Raw genomic sequence first — 18,380 nt, forward strand, 5'->3', positions numbered from 1 at the left:
ACTTTGCCTAGAGCAAAGGTGTGGGAGACGCTTGCGTGAAAACGAAGGTAAGTCACCCACGGAAAGTGGCTTTCTGGTGAAGAGAGAAAACCCTTAGTGGCCCTCCTCATTCTGTCAGCGTTTGTTCTGAAATAAAGATGTAGTTACGTTGCGTTTTTTCTTTGCAAGTGTAAGCACAGGTGGTGTTCGGCTTCAGAAGACACTGCTCCGTCGAGTAGAGGGTGTGTGTTTGCACACGTGCACGCGTGCGTGTGTGTGCTCAGAAGGATCAACAACAACATTTTCTAGCAGGTCATTCAGTACGTTTAAAATTCATCCAAGGGCAGAAGTCTTTCTTAACAATTTTTAGGACCCGTTGGTGATATTTACAATGAGAACCACATTGTACTGAGCTAAGGAAGCCTTTATTTCCCCTGGGTCACCTTGAGAACATAAATTTTGACCCTCTGACTTTCCAGGAAACCCTAGAGGGCTTCGGTCCGGCCGTTCCCGGGAAGCTGAGGGGCTCCCAGAAATCCGCTCTGCGCTCGCAGGTTAGGGCTGGAGAGAGGCTGCTGTTATTGTTTATTTATTTATGCCGTCGGTCATGTTTCGGCTTCACTGCCAAGGTATGATCAGTAAGAGGAAGAAAATGTAGGGACATTAATGCAGGTCAAGTGGCTATTTTCACATTACTTTTTCTCCCCCTTTGGGATAGGACGACATGGCTTAAAAGGACTTTTCCACCCAGTGGTTTTCTTTCAGAGGGTTCCAGAGAGAAGGGACGTGTGGAGAAGCAGGAGCAGGTCCGGGCCCATTTCAGGGTGGGAATACGGTGCTCCGAACGGTCGGAGCGGCGGAAGATCATTAAGCCGGAAACAAGTTCTGGTGGGTCTGGAGATGGCTGTGTGATGACAAGGGACAAGACCGTAGTGTGTGGTTAGGGTGGCACCGGACCCCATGAGGCTGCTGCATTGGACGCGGAACAGGCCGAATGCTTCCACCCTGCCTACTTATGTCAGAAAACTCTCTAGGCCCCGAGTGACACAGCAAAATCCTTCTTTATTCTACAGTCTGTAGCCCCCTGTTGTGACTGGGCAATTATCCTGTTTGACCCAAGATGACGCCCGTCTGCCTGATTCAGCGTTCCGGTTGGGGCTCCCGGGCTTTGATCCTTTTCTGTTTACACGAAATGGACCCAGTTCCCTTTGTAAGTCGTGTGGGGCTGTTTGTCTTCCAAGTTCCTTAGCTATTTAGAAATAAGCAGTCATGAGTGTTTCTTCTAAAATAGCTTTGCTTTTTCTTTGAGTGTTAGCATTTTTAACACCACAGTGGAAAAAGCATCATGCCCCCCTCCCCCCATGTAAAAAACGGGGCAACTACTAGCATAAGAAGCATTCAAAGAGGTAAATGCACAGGGATAAAAACAGATTCAACCAAAAACTAGGAAAAAAGAATGATAAAATTTCATTGATATCTGACATGAATGACAATTGAATGAAAAGGAGTAAAATTGATTCTGGTTTCTGTTCAAGTTTTGTTTTTTTCCTTTTCCTTTCTCTCTGAGTGCTAAGGTCAGCTCTCGGCAGGTAAAAGGATGCTGTCTCACCAGCAAAGATTCCAGCTTCTCTTCATTAGGGTGACATTGTGAACCAGGGGCTCAGAAAGTGTACCTGATTCTGCCCTTCCATTTCTTGGCTAGCCTGATTGGAAGGAGAAATGCTGCTGAAGGAGTCTGGTAACTTCTCTCCAGGGAGAGGAACGCCCCACATTTCAGTAATTCAGGGAAGCTGTTTCTGAGCTTGGAAGGAAGCCACGTCCAGCGCTGTGCCTGGGGAGAGCCGCTCAGCGCAGGAGGCTGCAAGATTTAAGAGCGGCACCAGAAGTGCCTGGGGCTGGTCTCCGGGGAGATAGGACTTTGCCCCCTTTCCCTCTAGTGAGAAGATAAGACAATATTTTATAAGCATCTGTAAAGGGAACGATGGAGCCCAAAAGCCATTTAAAAAAGTCCTATTTTGCAAGATTTTTTTTTCGTTGTCAGACTTGGTAGCTAGAGATTAAAGAAAAAAAATATCAAGTCCTCCTTTATTGTTAGAGATTGGTGCAAAGTCATGAGTTGAAGTTGGCGAGAATCACACAGTTATCCATGATTTTCTGAGAGTTAGAGACCCAGTTTGTTAGGAAGGAAGTAAGCAAGAACCTTCTCTTGGAGTTGGGACGCTTCCATTTTTTTTTTAACTGACTAAACAATCACATACTTAATGTGTACCTACTGTGTGCCCCACATTCTGTAGACTCAGAATCTGCTCTTTCATATTTCCTACAAGTTCCAAACCTCTGCAAGTGCTTCTTCACTTTCTGGGTGGAAATTCTGCAATCTGGAAAGCAGAGCATAGTGTTAGTTTCCATAAACACTAATGATAAGTGTTTTGAAATGGCAACCTGATCTGGGTGACCTTATCACTCTTTCACCATAATTATCTTTCAGAGTCCAGCCTTGCTTAAAATGAAGAATGATATAGGGGTGCCATGTATAGTTGTGGGGGTTGTACACTGCACTATTTCAGGGGTGTGCTGCTTCTATCCTAGACATCATGGAACTGTTTCTAGCAGAAAGTAGGGAATGTCCTATTCTAACAAAATAAGAATATTACAACAATCTTCTGACAGATGAGAGTATCTTTAGTGAGAAGGTCCTTTTCTGAATTTGCATGAAAGTACCTCAGAGGTTAGTGGTAGCCTGGAGAGAAGGAAGTGTGACCTGCTTTCCTAAATGTTGCTCTTCATACCTTATTCCTAAAGAATGTCTTTGGTCATGAGAAGTCAGGACAGCAGGCCTGCATACCACTGTGTCTGTGTTAGATGACCCAGTACCCATCCAGGCTTACCTGAGTCAGTTTGGAGCTCAGGTCTCCAGTCCGATGCAGTCCATGGGAAGTCCCTATTGACACCTAGAGCTGGAAGGTGAAGGGGACTCTCTCCAGGAGAGCCGGCCTTCTTATGAGCCAAGAAACACAACTTCCTCAAAAGTGTAGCACATTAAATATAAATCTATAAATTTAGGTTTGTGAGGAAAACAAAAATCTTCAAAAATCTTTTTTTTTTTTTTAAGATTTTATTTATTTATTTGGCAGAGAGACAGCCAGTGAGAGAGGGAACATAGGCAGGGGGAATGGGAGAGGAAGAAGCAGGCTCCCAGCAGAGGAGCCTGATGTGGGACTCGATCCCAGGACTCTGGAATTATGCCCTGAGCCGAAGGCAGATGCTTAATGACTGAGCCACCCAGGCGCCCCTCAAAAATCTTCTATAACTCAACTTTATTTCTGCTTTTAAGACCAACCTCCAAATTTAGGCTGGCTGGTAGGAAATTTCTGTTTCTCTTGCTCTGCCCAGTTGGCCGTGGATTTAGGCAGTGATTTGGGGCCTTATGGATTGTGGGTGGGGAGAGGCCTACTTGGTCCGAGGCCAGGGAGATTATGGCCCAAAGTCTTACAGTCTCGTGCCACATGTTTCTTTCGAGGGAATGAATAAACAGGGAGTTACATGCTTGAAAGGTGTAGGAGGGAAAGAGAAGAGGAGAAAAGGCATGTATTCACTTTGTCCAAATAGTCCCCTCCACCCCCCGCCACCACCATGCGCCCCGCCCAGGGAGTTCGCCTGGGGGTACGGGTGATACAGGACTGTGCACCCATCTCTCCGACTTCCTGACCCCGTTCGAGCTCTGGTACTCGCCGCTGTGCTCCCTACTACGTGCACGTGTGTCTCTTCTTAACTGCTGGAGTCTGGGCTCACAGCACAGAAGTGATGAAATGTTAGTCACTGTGGAGAGCCCTCCCTTCACAAACCGTTCCCATGGTGCCACTAAAAGGCTTTCTCTCATGATTCCAGGGGAACATAACTTCTAGAAGAACCTGGCTCCTGCTGGGTTAGAGGGAATCCGCTTCCTTACCTCCCTCAGTGTTTGGTCTTCTGTTACTTCTGTCACGGATAAAACTGCGGGGTCTGGGACCTGCTTCCAGCATGTTCAGAGGAATTCTTCCCTGTGGCTTTGCATGTTCATGGAAAGGGGGGGTGCGGTGACCTTGGGCAAGTACCAGTCCGATCTGCCTTGCCTACATAAGAGGGCTAGAATGCTCTTCAGTTGTTTTTGAACTTAGCCATAAGATTCCCCTGGGACGCTTGTTAACAATACTGTAATGTCTTCCCCTATCCTCGAAAGTTCTGATCCAGTAAGCCTGGGGTGGCGCCCTGGAAATCTGCATTTTGCCCAACACCATAGGGGATTCTGATGCTAGTTGTTTCTCTCTGACCTTTTGAATAGTTATGTGAAAATACGTCCTGGGGTTTTACAAACCATAAAGCGCCACACCGTGTGCAGACTGTCCTTGCTCCTGTGACGTGGAACGTCCGACAGATCATTGCTCGTTGTCTTTTGAATGCAGCCGCTAAGTCTACGCCAAACCCATGAGTCTGAAAGTGGGAAGTTGCTTTTTAAATTCCCAACCTACAGAGTCCGCTCTCATTTTCATGGCAGTTCAATTTTCCCTCATGTCTTCTGAATGATCAAATGAAGGCATGTTTGCCTAAAAACGTTGCGGACGATGCTGCGCGTGTGGGGTAAAATCAGAAAGATCGTTCTAGGTCTCGCTGCTGGCTTACTGGGCTCAATGGCTCGGGGGTTGAAGCCCACAGATGGGTCCTGGTTCTCAGCTTCTCCAGGTGACTCAGTGATCAGCGAGGTTTTGAAGATGCTCCGGAGTGACTTTTCAGATGTTGCCATCCTTCAGTCCCAAACAAGAGCTCAACGTTAACCCACCTTTTGACTTCAAATTTGTAAAAATATCTGCTCCAAGTTGTAGGTCGGAATCATGACAAACTTGCCACGGTGCCGTCACCAGGAGCCTCTTGGTGCTGATGGAGTTGGGATGTGTGGGGGGCAGAGTGAGGGATGGGGGAGCAGCCGGACGTCCTTCTCCCTGAGCCTCTCGGGGCGAGCGGGAGGAGGTGAGGGGAAGCTTGTTAGTGGGTCCCCGCCTTCAGCCCTGGGGAACAGGCTGAGGGGAGGCCCTGAGACAGCACCCAACCACCTGGCTTCCTCGGCACCGGAAACTCTTGTGGAACACGGACAAGCCTCACATTGCTCTGACGACAGCCAGGATTGGCGCTCCGGGCTGCCAGTGACTGGTGCTGGCGGTGTAGACAGGGTTCTACTCGTGGTGAGCTCAAGGGCTCAGGGCTTCTCCTGGAGAGATTCTGGAGATACCTCGTGTGCACCAGGCAGAGCTCCGCATGTGCAGAGTCCCGCTGTCTCCTGTAGGTGACTGTGCCCTGATTCCGCTGCTGGCGTGAAGCCATGAGCTCCGGGAGGCCGTGGCCGACGGATCCACGCGCTGGGAGAACCCGAACAAGCACTGAGAACAGCCACGCCCAGCGACACTGGACACTTACTCGTCAAGAGGGGGCACCTGCTCACGGCAGTGAATTGCGGGTGATTTGGAGAAACAACAACAGAAATGCTAGACCTAATCTTACCACCCAGAGAGGATGACCGCTAACGTTGCAGATGTGTGTATTCCTTTTTTTTTTTTAAAAGATTTTATTTATTTATTCGACAGAGATAGAGACAGCCAGCGAGAGAGGGAACACAAGCAGGGGGAGTGGGAGAGGAAGAAGCAGGCTCATTGCAGAGGAGCCTGATGTGGGGCTCGATCCCGTAACGCCGGGATCACGCCCTGAGCCGAAGGCAGACGCTTAACCACTGTGCCACCCAGGCACCCCTGTGTATTCCTTTTTTAAAAAAAAAAAAATTGGGGTCCTACTGTTCAGCTCTGTAAGTTTCTTGTTCTCTTACTGTGTCATTAATTTCATTTTAGTATAACTTTGAGGTTTTTTGTTATGTTGAAGCAATAAAACTCTTATAAAATGTGTACGTACGACGCCGAATCCTTTTCTTCCCGAGCCGCTGCAGGCTGTGTGCCCTCGCCCCTGAATGCATTAGTGTGTCTTTCTTATAAATATGGAAATTCTAATACATGGCCGTTATACAACCACACAAATCAGGAAATAAATCCTGCTCCATTACTGCCATCCTCAGATTCTGTTCAAGTTTCACCAGTTGTCCCAATGATGTCCTTTATAGCAAAAGGTTCCAGGTCAAAATCCTATGTTGCTTCTGTCACCACGTCCCTTCAGATGCCATTACTCCAGGATGTCTCATCAGTCTGTGGCTGACTCTTGCGACCTGCCTGCCTTTTCCTTTTCTTTCTTTCTTTCTTTCTTTCTTTCTTTCTTTCTTTCTTTCTTTCTTTCTTTCTTTCTTTCTTTCTTTCTTTTTTTTTTTTTTAAATAGGCTCCGCACCCTATGCGGGACTTGAACTCATGACCCTGAAGTGAAGAACTGAGCTGAGCTCATGAGTTGGACACTTAACCAACTGAGCCACCAGGTGCTCCTTCAACCTGCCCACTTTCGAGGTTGACAGGCCAATGCTTTATTTTGTCACATGTCCCTCATTTTGCGTTTCTTTGATGCCTCCTCATGATTGGATTCAGGTCACACATCTTCGCCAGGGTTATTGCAGAAGTGATGCCACCCTGCATCCTAGCAGGTGACACACAATTTACCTTTGTGTCCTCCTTGATAATGTTCCTTCTGATTGTCAGATTATGGTGGTATCTATGAGGCTCGTCTGTTGTAGTAACTCTTTTCGCCTTTGGAATTAAGAGGGATTTGATGGAGAAGAGCTTTGAGACCTTGTAAATATCCCATTTATCACTGAACTGTCTGCACTTGTATGGACTCCTGGTTTCCTACTTAATTCATTGAGTTATAATCCATTACTATCGTTATTTACTTAAATGCTCAAATTGTCCTCGGTTTGGTCAGAGGGAACTCCTTTGGTTTGGTTTCAGATTTTTTAAAAAACCTGTTTCTATCATTCTTTGAGCACGGTCTTGCACAAAAAGATGTTTCCAGACTCCTGTACTTTTTCTTCCCCAGCACAGGAAACAGTTCTTCCTCCAAGGCTCTGGCTCCCTTTAGTGGATATTGGTACTTAGAAACCAAGATCTGGTCACTAGGTGTGCTCGCTGTGGGTCCTTCTGCTCCTACCCGTTCTCAGTGGACAAGCTAGGGAATATCTGTGTAACATACAAACACAGATCTATTTATCCAACATCTGTCCATTCGTTTATCTGTCAAAGCTGAGTTTATCCTGATCATCTCTAATTCCAGTCCAACAGCACAGGTTTCATTTTCATTTAGAAATTTGAGGTTCCACAATGTGGAACTAATCTCTCTTCTCTACCATTGTTCCTCCCCATGCATGGATGCTCTCCCTACCTCACTTAGGATCCAGCATCTCAGGGCTCACCTCCTCGAACCAAAGTGGAAGCCTTCCTGACCCCACCCGCACTCCACACCTGGCATAGGGTTGCTTCCCCTGTGTGAATTCCCTCCTCATCCACTTGGGCTTTCATCATCTCAAGGCAGGTCACCTGTCCATGTGGATGCCTTTTTCACCCTGCTTAGGCATCAATAATGCATTGGCCCATTACATGCCTACAACCTGTCTTGTATATGTGCTTCACAACACTTTTGTTATGGTTTATTTTCTGACTTGTTTTTTTCTTTTGCCTGTCTCCCTCTTTGGAATGTAACTACCATCATTAAGTGATTTTGTTTCTCTTGTCACTGCAAGTCTTGACATAGTCGGGAGTCAGTAGATAACCCCTGACTGACGACGGTATGCCAACGTATTTGTCCACTTTCACAGGGTCCTGTTCTAACTGTCAGGTGTTCTTTGAGATTGAGGTTGGCCATTTGGCATTGCAGTAGAGTTCTTCCTTGTGGTAATCGTTCTCGCTGCCCACAAAATATTTCTGGTTCTGCTCGCTTCCAGGCACATGGGTGGGCTGTATGATAAGTATATGGTTAAGTGATACGCCAATAAAATGAGAGCAAAAGTGACGTGTGTCACTTCCATGACGACACTTTCAAAGCCCACGAGCAATTTGCTTTGTCCCCATCTCTGTCTTATTGTGACTGTGGAAGAGCATGTTGAACTGTATCAGTCCAGGGCCTCAGTCATGAGAAACAGGTCCCCTGCTGACCTGCGTTGGGCATGTAGTGTGAGCCACAAAAACACCTGATGTTTATTTGTTTGAGAGGTATTGCTGTTGCACGCGTAGACCGTGCCAGTGAGGCACTGTTTAAAACAAACAAAAAATGACATTTTACTTCATAATAACACTTTCTGCTTGCAAGAAATAGTTTGCAAATGAGCAGAACAGAATTTGGACTATGACCTTTGTAGGAGGGAGAAGCGAAGGAGCAAGTGTGAACTGACCCCCAATTTTCTCTAGACCGGCAAAGCGTTTCAGCTAGCAGTGCCATAAAACCTACAAGATATACACTGGAGATACGTTCGGTGCAGGCGGGTGATGGGCTGATGACCTGCCAAGCCTCTCGTTTCCTCCTCTAATTTCTGTGATTATCAACATGATGAAGTGCAACCAGTTCATTAAAATCGCTCTTTGAAGGCTGACCTGAGGCTCCTCGCACATCTCTGTTTCCATGCTGTGTCTAAGTGATAAATGCCTAAATCATCCTTCGCATGACTTGGCTCAGAGGCCACATGGTCACACCTCACAAAAGTGGCCCATTTGACCAACTGTCTAACTTTGAGTCTTCTCAGGTGTCTTGAATTTATTCACTTAGTTACATACCTGACATGTAAAGGGCCTGGAGAGGGGGACAGAGGAATGTGGAGAGGCCTGTCCGATGGTAGAAACGCCCCTTTTAGGTGTGGTGGTGAGAAGGTCACAGTTGAATGAAAAACTGCTCTAGGGCCCCCCTGACAGCTGGGTGGTTCTGTCGTTTTCAGCTTTTGAGTGTTGTGCCTTTTCTCCAAAATGGAAGATTCCAACTTCCTAGCTGATAGGGTCAGAACCCAAAGTCTCTCTTCCCTTCCTCAACCTTTCTCATCCCACACCTAAAGTAAACTCAGACAGCCTGACCAGGTCTTCACACTTCCCGTACGCTCAGGCATCCACTGGCAGGCGGTAGCGATGACTAGAATAGCACTTAGCACCTTCGATGTGGCCTTCTTAACAGTTCATTTCCTACCCCGTCAGTCTAGGGGGGAGGCCCAGACTCCACACTACGAGTAGCATCCGCTAGCTGACACTGATGTCGCTGGTCCTCGACTGAACTTTGAGTATAAGGAAAGAGGGGAGACCGTTCCTGCTCTGGTGGAGTTCGCCATCTTGAGAAGACGAAGGAAAGCCAGAAAATAGGGACAGAACCACGCACATGGAAGCAGACATGGAAGCAGGTGCTATACTGGGCTTGTTGACACACTCTCCTGAGGAGTCAGGTTTTCTGGAGGGTCTCTAACAGCAATGTCACAGCCGGGGTTCTCAGGAAGTGGACGTTGAGACGGAGTTGGGCGCAGAAAATCCTTAGGAGAGATCGACATATGGAAAGGAAGGGACGAAGGAGGAATGAGCAGAAAGAAGTCAAACTGAGGTGCAGGCCTGGCCTCAAAGCTTCAGGGACGCCAGGAAGGAGCCCTGGAGCAAATACTGCTGATCGGAGCCCTGCACTGGGCCAACCGGCCGGGCCCGCCACGCGCCCACACCACGGTGCTTGGATGCGAGGAGGGGCGTGGCTTCAGGCCAGGCCTGAGGGGTTGACAGGGGAGGTCTGCTGCCCGTGCGTCCCCTGAAGCAAGTCCTTCCCGGAAGGAGGGGTCCAAGTGCTGCATTTCTGTATCCACCATGGTGGTTTCTCGAGAGCTCAGGCTGAACTCCTCTCTTGTGATTAGAAGCTGAACTATGGAGGGGCTAGCTTTGTACGGCTGCTGTGGAGCTGGTCACTCCAGCGACTGAGAAATGAGTTTCCGGAGTGGAGTTTTCCCACAAGACGTGGCCGCTCAAAACCTTAGTCATGCAGACCTCTTGGGGGATGAAGGCCTCCACTTATTTGTAGGAAGTAGAGGACCGATCCAGGCAGGTGGGCCGCTTGGAGGTGAGAGCTCCCCTATGGGGGTCAGTCTGGTAGGGGGAGCAGTGGCCATTGTCATGGCTGCAGGGCCATAGCTACGGACGGCTAGCAGCTTAAATAAAATCCAGAAGAATAAGGATGTCCATAAGGCGTTCAGAGAACGATAATCCAGAGATTATTCATCTTGGTTGTTTCGGGTCCTTAGAATTTTGAGAAGGTAGTGTAGCCTGGTGAGTAGTTACCAGTGATTGATTTTATGGGACCCCACCTCCAAGTGTCTGTGGTTCCGAATCACCAACAGTGGTTTGAAACAACACGTATTTTATGCGACAGTTTCTGCGGGTTGGGAGTCTGAGCACAGCTTCCCTAAGCGCCTGTGGCTCGGAGAATCTCAGAAGGCTGCACACAGCTGCCTCCGGGGCCCACGGTCACATCTGAAGGCTTCGCTGTGGAGGAAACCACGTCTGAACTCATTCACACGGCTGTTGGAAGGATTCCTTTCCTGGAGGGCTGGTGGATTAAAAGCCCCCGTTCCTTACTGGTGGGTGGCTGAAGGCTGCCTTCCTTTCTCTGCCACGTGGACCTTGCCGACGTGGCAGCTTCGTCAAAGTGTACGATCAGGGAGGGGCACATGTTTTGCAGTCTGATCTCAGAAATGACACCCCATCATTTTGCCATGTTCTATTCAAAGTGAATAGAATAAAAGCAAGCGATCGATCCAGCCCTCCCTCAAGAGATGGGATTATATGAGAGAATACCAGGGGATTTTGGGAGATATTAATAAGGAAGAAGAATTGATTCATAAAGAAATTGACCTAAGAAAGATAAGCAGAGATTTTAGGAAACTGTCTACATCCAAGGTACACCATCAAAAGGGAATTCTGATGGATTCAAGGATAGGGTAACTGGCATAATAAAGCTGGTTCTCGGGTTTAACTGGATCTGAGACCCCACGGCAACAAAGGTAATGGAAAGCATCCTTACACTCGGGGGGTGTTGAGTTTGAACAGTACAACTTAAAAGTTACCAACTGATAAAATTTCATTTATGAGATCATCACTCAGGGACAGAACTCTAGATATTGGGAAGAAATACTTTGAAAAGCCATTGGCGTAAGAAATTGGACTCAGGGTTGTCAGTGGTTCATAAATTACCTCTGGGTCCAGGTGATTTTGTTTGGATGAAAACAGAAATGCAAGTTTGGGTGTGGAGTGGAACTGTTCAGGATAAGAACACAGAGGGAAGTCAGCATAGTTGCTTGCTGGGAGGGACAGCCAGCTCGAGAGGGCTGTGCTGTGCGGAGGGGGATCGGGGAGGAGATTCATTTCAAATATCCACTTCCTTTTATAAAATCATCAGGAAGTCTCCAGTGATCGCTATGGCTTTGTGGAAGGAATCTTATGGGGACATAAAGAGGAGGACAAGGGGTTGCCTCTGAGGAATGTCAGATATTCAGAAGATGAAAAGTAGAGGAAATTGAGTGTTTGCCTCCTCTTTATTCATCTATCCTGTAATTCAACAAATAGAAAATTATTGGCCAGACCACTGGGTGCTGGGGCTACAGAGATGAACAAAGACCAATGCAGTTGCTACCCAGAATTGGTAACAGTGTGAATAGATTTGAGTTGAAGCAAATGCCTCCGCAGATATTCCAAGTCGTGACCAGGGGCAAGATGCTGTGTATGTGTGTGCGCTTGCGTGCACATTTGCACATGTGTGTATGTGTGTGTGCAAATAAGTACCCGCAAGAGTTATTTGGGCCGGAAAATGTCTCATCAAGCACCCAAAATGGCCTTTTCTGAAATTGTCGCTTGGGGGCCCAAGATGAAATCGTCTGAGTCGTAAGGCTTGTGGAAGCCGACTCCGGATCTGCCCCTTTCTCTGCCAGAATTCGTGGGTGTTCTTTCCCAAACCGTGGTTAGTAAGGTAATGAGATTCCTCAGTTCACTTCTGCTGCCTCGAGTGTTTGTACAACCCAGCATTGACTTTTTGCCCCTCCTTTCCAGAAGACCAAAGTCATGCATTTTTAATTGGAGTTTTTCAGCCAAAGAGCAAACTGGCTTGCTGCCCAACTGATGGGTGAAGATGTCGAGAGAGAAACCCTCACCTTCTGTCCTGCTGGCAGCAAATGGAAACAAAGCACTTTCCTCTCTTTCCCAGCTGCTTTCTCTCCTCCACAGGCAAGACTCTATTTAAAGTGCTGACTCTTTCCCAGTTTTAAGCCAAGGGATAGGAATCTACTGGCTTAGTCTTTGTCTTTCTCTGGCGAATTTAGGCTGGCAATGCTTTTGGTATTCACTGTCTTCTTCCCCTGTCCCCATCCCATGTCCCACCTCCTGTCCCTGGCAGATTCAGGTTACAGGGGGGCTGCTGGTGGTGATGGTGTGTGTGTGTGTGTGTGTGTGTGTGTGTGTGTGTGTGTGTTGGGGGGGTGTTCAGCCTCCCCCGAAGCAATAAGTCAGAGTCATTGAAAACCACACTTGCTAACATTTATTTCTAATTCTTCAAAGTCGTCTTTAAAGGAAAACAAAGGCCGCAGCCTACACAGCACCCCCATAGGGACGATCTTTCTTGGGCTCGGTTTGGTAATTCAGTTGTGATAGGTAAAGTAGTGCAGCCATAGCAAAAGCAAGGAGGAGGGAAGAAAAAAAAAAGCAAAAAGGAGGGAGAAAAAAGCCTGCCAGCAGCTGTCATCTATCTTGTGAAAAGTAAAAAGTGCTTACCCGAGCCCAGATAGTAAATTCTACCTGCTTTATTAAATAAATGTAATATTTCACTCAGGGAAGGAGACCTTTGGAATATCTGGAAAATCTTGCAGGCTTTGAAATGGAATAAAGATTGATTTATGTGGAGGTTCTCTTGTATGTGTGTTTTTCTTCCCCCTGACACAAAGCACGGTAACCGAGACGCAAGATTCATTTTAAAAGACCAGGAGAAGGAGCTGGGTATTGGGGATTTGGGTGTTTTATTTATTTTACTTAAAAAAAGAAGGGTCATAGGGTTTATCGGATAGCTAGAAGATTTTATGATACGGGTATTGTGAAGCTATTTCAAGAGCTAATGCCAATGTGTGTGAAGGGCCTGGCCTGGAGGCTGCCACGTAGTAGGTGTTCGCAATGGTTGCTGTTTTGTGTAATTAAGGATTACATCCATGGTTTTGACTTTTGTTTTGTGTCCTGCCTTGGACCAAAGGTCATTTAAGACTACTCTATTAGGATAATTTCAATTGCTGGTGATAGAAATCCAAATCAAACTGGTTTAATTAAAAAAAGCTGGCTCATGAAACTCAAAAGCTTATGGAATGATGGCCTCAGGTATGGCTGCATCCAGGCTCTTAAACGATAGCAATTGGATTCTTTCTCCACCTCTTGGTTCCAGTTGCATATTATTGGTTTTAGCCTAGTAAGGCTGTCTCTTGTGGTGGCCCCAATTTCAGGGTGTATCTTCTAGCTTCACGCCATCTGTGGCTCATCTCCAGCCGGGAAAGAGAGTTTCTCTTTTAAGGAACATCCTTCAGCTTTAGAATTCACTTCAGTTGGGTCAGCTGAGCTCAGGAATACAGCCTGAACAAATCATTATGGCCAGTGGGATGGGATTATGCCGATTGGGTCAGCCTTGCCAGGCTCCAGGGGCTGAGTGGAGTAGGGGCGGCTCCCCAGGGAAAAGGGGAGGGACTACCCATAAAAGGGGGACAAAAACAATAGCTGTCAATTTCAGAGGCTGAAATAAACTCTGGGACTGAAATGTCATCATCTCTTCCTCTCCTTACTCTTTGCTGTTTTCATTTATTCAGTGACTGAAAGCTTTCCATAGGTCACTTCCTGTGTCCATACGAGCAATACAACACACTACTTGTGAAACTGATGTTTTTACTCCCTCAATTATTTATTTGATAATGGAATACACATTTAGTGAATACAGACTGTGCACCCACATATCCAGTGTTCTCCTTTTGGGCTGAGCCCAGGATCAGGCACAGAGGGAAGGGAGGAAGGGGGAAAGAATAGCTCAAACTTGGCGCCTGGGGAAGAAAGTAATGATCATGTCATAAATACCATGTATGTGCTTGCTATAAATCAGACCTGTGCTGGGCACTTCTGCGTACTCTCTTGAGTCATCACATGCCCTGTGGGGTGGCCACTGTTACTATGCCCGTTTCTCAAATGAGGAGACTGAGGCTCACAGAGTGTAAGTGACTTGGTCCAGGTTTACCCAGCTAGTAAGTAGTAGGGCTTGGGATCCAGCTACTCTCAGCTGCCGCTCTACTGTCTTATAAGTAGCTTTTAGTTGTTTCTGTTGAATGAGCAACATTTATTAATTGAACATACATTTATGAAGTTGCACTAGATACCAAAGTCCATGCTGGGCACAGGAACACAACAGTGAGAAGGATGGGCATGATCTCATCCACTGATTGGCCCCTGCTTGTGTGTAAGCGCCGATCCACCCACTCGGGGTCCAGGGAGCAGGGCACGGGAGGGCAAGAGCAAGGGTGGGAGGAGACCTGAGCCTGCCCCGGAGAGAGACAGCACAGGGAAGTGACTGACAGGTCTTTGTGAAACATCGGGCCTGCAGGTAAGTCAGGAAAAGGAGGTCGTTCTTCAGAGATTTCGTTTTAGGGAGCTGTTTTCCCCAGTGCTGCCTTGGAGCAGGGGTCCTGCAAATGGTTTGCAATGTGTTTGGCTCCCGGGAGCCCAACTCCAGGGTCTGCGGGGCACAGGGGGAGGAGCGGAGCACCCGAACAGTGTGACTTCTGGGTGCAAGAAGGGCTGCCGGGGTCATACCCTGGGGGTGTGAAGAGGGGCTGCCCCCAAGAAGGCCGAGGTGGTCTCACGGACTTCCGTGTGAAATGTGCTCCTGAGGAGGGCTGCTTGCTAGTGTGCTGGGGCTGCCGTGAGAAAGTATCACACATCCGGTGGCTTAAGGGATAGACTCTTGTTTTCTCACAGCCTGGGGGCTGGATGTCTACGATGAGGGTGATTTCAGGGTTGTTTCCTCCTGAGGCCTCTCCCCTTACCTGCACAGGGCCACCTTCTGGCTCTGCCCTCACAACAGCCTTTTCTCTGGGCTTCCCTACCCTTCTTCCTGTTCTTAGAAGGACACCAGTCTTTTTGGATTACAGCCCTGCCTATGACCTCCTTTGATCTCAGTGACCACTTTAAAGGCAAACAGGCACCCTGGGGATATGAATTTTCGGGGGGGGGGGGACATAATTCAGCCTATAACAGATGGCATGCTGGGTGGAGACCCCTTGACTGGTCTCAGTGGGGATAGGTTAAAATGTTGAGGGTCACACTATGTGGCCTCGATGTTACAGCAGTGAGCAATGCTTCCCTTCCAAGGTGTGGCTCCTGGGGTGCCGATCCCAGCAGAGCAGACCAAGACCGACCTGGGGTCTTGGGACCAGGCGGGTAACACGTACGTGGAAGGAAAAGGCTGGGCATAAAAATAGGGCTTACTTGGCTTCTTTCATTTTCTGCCTCCTGCTAGAAGCGTAGCTACAGAGAAAAATAACTGTAATGAAGAATGCAGAACAAGCGGACTGACAAACGGAAGTGGACCTTTGACCTTGGTTGGCGACGGGGACGTTAGGACTGCTGTGGACCGGCAAACAGCCTTCCTGCCGTCTAAGGGACGCCATCTTGTAGGAATGTGGAATTTCTGTTGTCAGATCCTCTGATGTTTTTCAAGAAATATTAGACATCTGGGTTTATTTTTTGATGAAACCTCTTGATCTGTAAATATGGGAGTTGGATTCAAACATTTTCAAAACTCCTGCGGACAGATTGAACACGTCTGTGGGGCAGCCATTATGAGATGTCTGGACTAGAAACTTTTTAGCGTTCTGTAGCCACATCAATTAGGGACATAATACATTCTTCCCCGACCCTTACAGATTGATAAAATTTGCTCACATATGAAATGACCTGGAATGAACACACCGTTAGTTTGATGTAATTTTGTGTTTCCTAAACGTTTATTTTTAACTTAAATTTAATTTTTAAAAAGATTTTATTTAAGAGAGAGAGTGCAAGAGAGAGCATGAGCAGGGGAGGGGCAGAGGGAGAGGGAGAAGCAGGCTCCCTGCTGAGCAGGGAGCTGGACATGGGGCTTGATCTCAGGACCTCAGGATCATGATCTGAGCCGAAGGTATACGCTTCACCGACCGAGCCACCCCAGTGCCCTGTGCATCTCCTAAACATTTAAACCGTAGCCCCCACTGCATCTCTTCAGCATCCTATGGGACTAGGGTTGGGTGGACCAATGCCTATTGATGGTCCCAGCATCAGCTACAAAGGGCACCATGTAAACCTGGCCTCCTCCTCCCCGCACACGACTCCCCCATCCATCTAGCCATCAAGTAGTTCCTTTGGTCTTACAGCTGAACTGAGAGTGTCACTGGGATGGGGCACCGTGGGACCCCAGGGGGTGGTGGGCCCTCACTGTGCGTCTGGAAGTGCCGTGCTGGAAGGCCAGCTGCTCAGAGTACTTCCGGCGGTGGGAGCAAGGTGTGTCCTGGCTGCGGCCTGGATGGTCAGCGGGGACCCTCTGACGGCGTGCTGCTGAGAAGGTGCCTTTTGTGGGCTGGCTGGCTGGCCACCACCCATCGCTGTGGCCACTGTGCAGCAGCCTCTCAGGCGCTTCCTGGTGGCGGCTCAACCCTTGGAGGAGGCATGCTGGTTTCCCCTGCATCCTCTTTCAGCCTCTCTCTCCTGGTGCCACCCCCTTTCTGATCCACAGGAAAGATCAAGATCCCGCCTCTGTGAGGACTGGTTGGAGCCTCAGCTCATGGCCAGGTGTCTGGGGCGCACACAGGAGGCGGCTGTGGCTCCCAGAGCTGCCCCTGTCCCTGCTGAGCCTGAGGGCGAGTGCCACCCAGGGGCTGGACCCGCCGCACTCGCCCAGCCCCAGCGTCTTCCCTTCCTGCGTCACCGTTCCGTGTAGCTGGTCAGGGAGGGCTTCGATGACCCACTCAACCCGGGTTTCACATCAGTAACTGCAAATACCCTTCTCTGTGAGGGCAGGTAGAATTCAGTCTTAAGAAAACACCATGGCGTGGTATCTGGCTTCCCTTTCAGTTTTGTTCTGTGCCGGGGAAGGAAAGCACCATAGGCTGAAAGAGTTCAATGTGGTTAAAAACAGAAAAAAAAGTTTTTCTTAAAGCAAAATGTGGTGCGTCCTCCTGTTCTTGTGTCATGAGTCCCTGGTGAAATGGCCGAGAACATGGGATTTGGAGTCACACACTTGCTTTGAATTCCAGCCTAGCCACGTATGAGCAACATGACTTCGATAAATGTATCGAACCGCTGACTATCAGTTTCTCAGTCTGTTAACTTTATATCCATTTTAGAGAGTTGTGGAGGGGATCAGATGGAATGTGGCATTCATAGAGCATGTCAGATAATACAGCACCTTGAGCACTAAGTACCCACAAACCGTCGTTCAGCACGCAGCACGCATTCACTGACGTGCAGGCTTGTTGGACACAGACGTACAGACAGTCACTGCCCTCCCGCAGCCTAGAGTCTGATGGGGAAAGAGGGAGGATTAAGCCAGCAAGACTAGAGCTGGATACATAAGGGGGAATATGGATGTCCGGGTGGTCTAGGAAGGGTTTCTAATCTGGCCTGGGGGTGGGGACAGCTCCCTGGGGAAAGTGGTGTTTAATCTGGCTTCTAAGCTAAGCGTAGGTCAGCCAGCCACGAGTAGGGACTGTGCAGGGAGAGGCGGGAGGGGGGGGTGGATGGTCCAGGCAGCGGGGAGACAGTAGATGGGAATCTAGGTGGCAAACCTTACTGTTTTTTTCCCACTTGAACCCATAGGGATGGTTCGTTTTCATTTCACTTTAAATAAAACTGCTAATCACAGGTGATTTCCAAGTGTATCTTCTATCAGGACCTTTTCAATAGCACTATTTGACCTGATGTTTTAGAAAAAACGGAGTGACATTAGCATATCTAAGAGAAATTCCTTTGGGAGAGAGTTTGGAAAAGTCATTAATAGAACAGAGAGGAAGTGAAAGACATTTCTGAGCAATTTCCAATTGCAGATCCCCATTTCTGCCAGCAGTGTTTTGACCTTTCTGTTCTATTTATTTAAAAAATTAAATTTTCGACTGAATTCAGTCCTTCACAACGAGGAACTCTATTATTGCTGACCCGAGTCAAAGCATAATTCAGTCTTTGCTCCACGTTCTCTGGAAGTTCGTGTGGCGGAAATGCAGAGCTGGCTTCTGTGGCTGCCGTGGCACTCCACAGATAGGCCCACCGGCCTCCAAACACCTGAAACCCAAACGGACGCTGCCTCTGTAATGGGGGGTTCTCCCCACTTCGAAATAACACTAATGCTGTTAACCAGAACTAGCACTTATTGAGTTGATTACTTGCTCACTTGCTTC

This window comes from Ursus arctos, unplaced genomic scaffold, assembly GCF_023065955.2.
Source record: "Ursus arctos isolate Adak ecotype North America unplaced genomic scaffold, UrsArc2.0 scaffold_16, whole genome shotgun sequence".
Classification (NCBI taxonomy): domain Eukaryota; kingdom Metazoa; phylum Chordata; class Mammalia; order Carnivora; family Ursidae; genus Ursus; species Ursus arctos.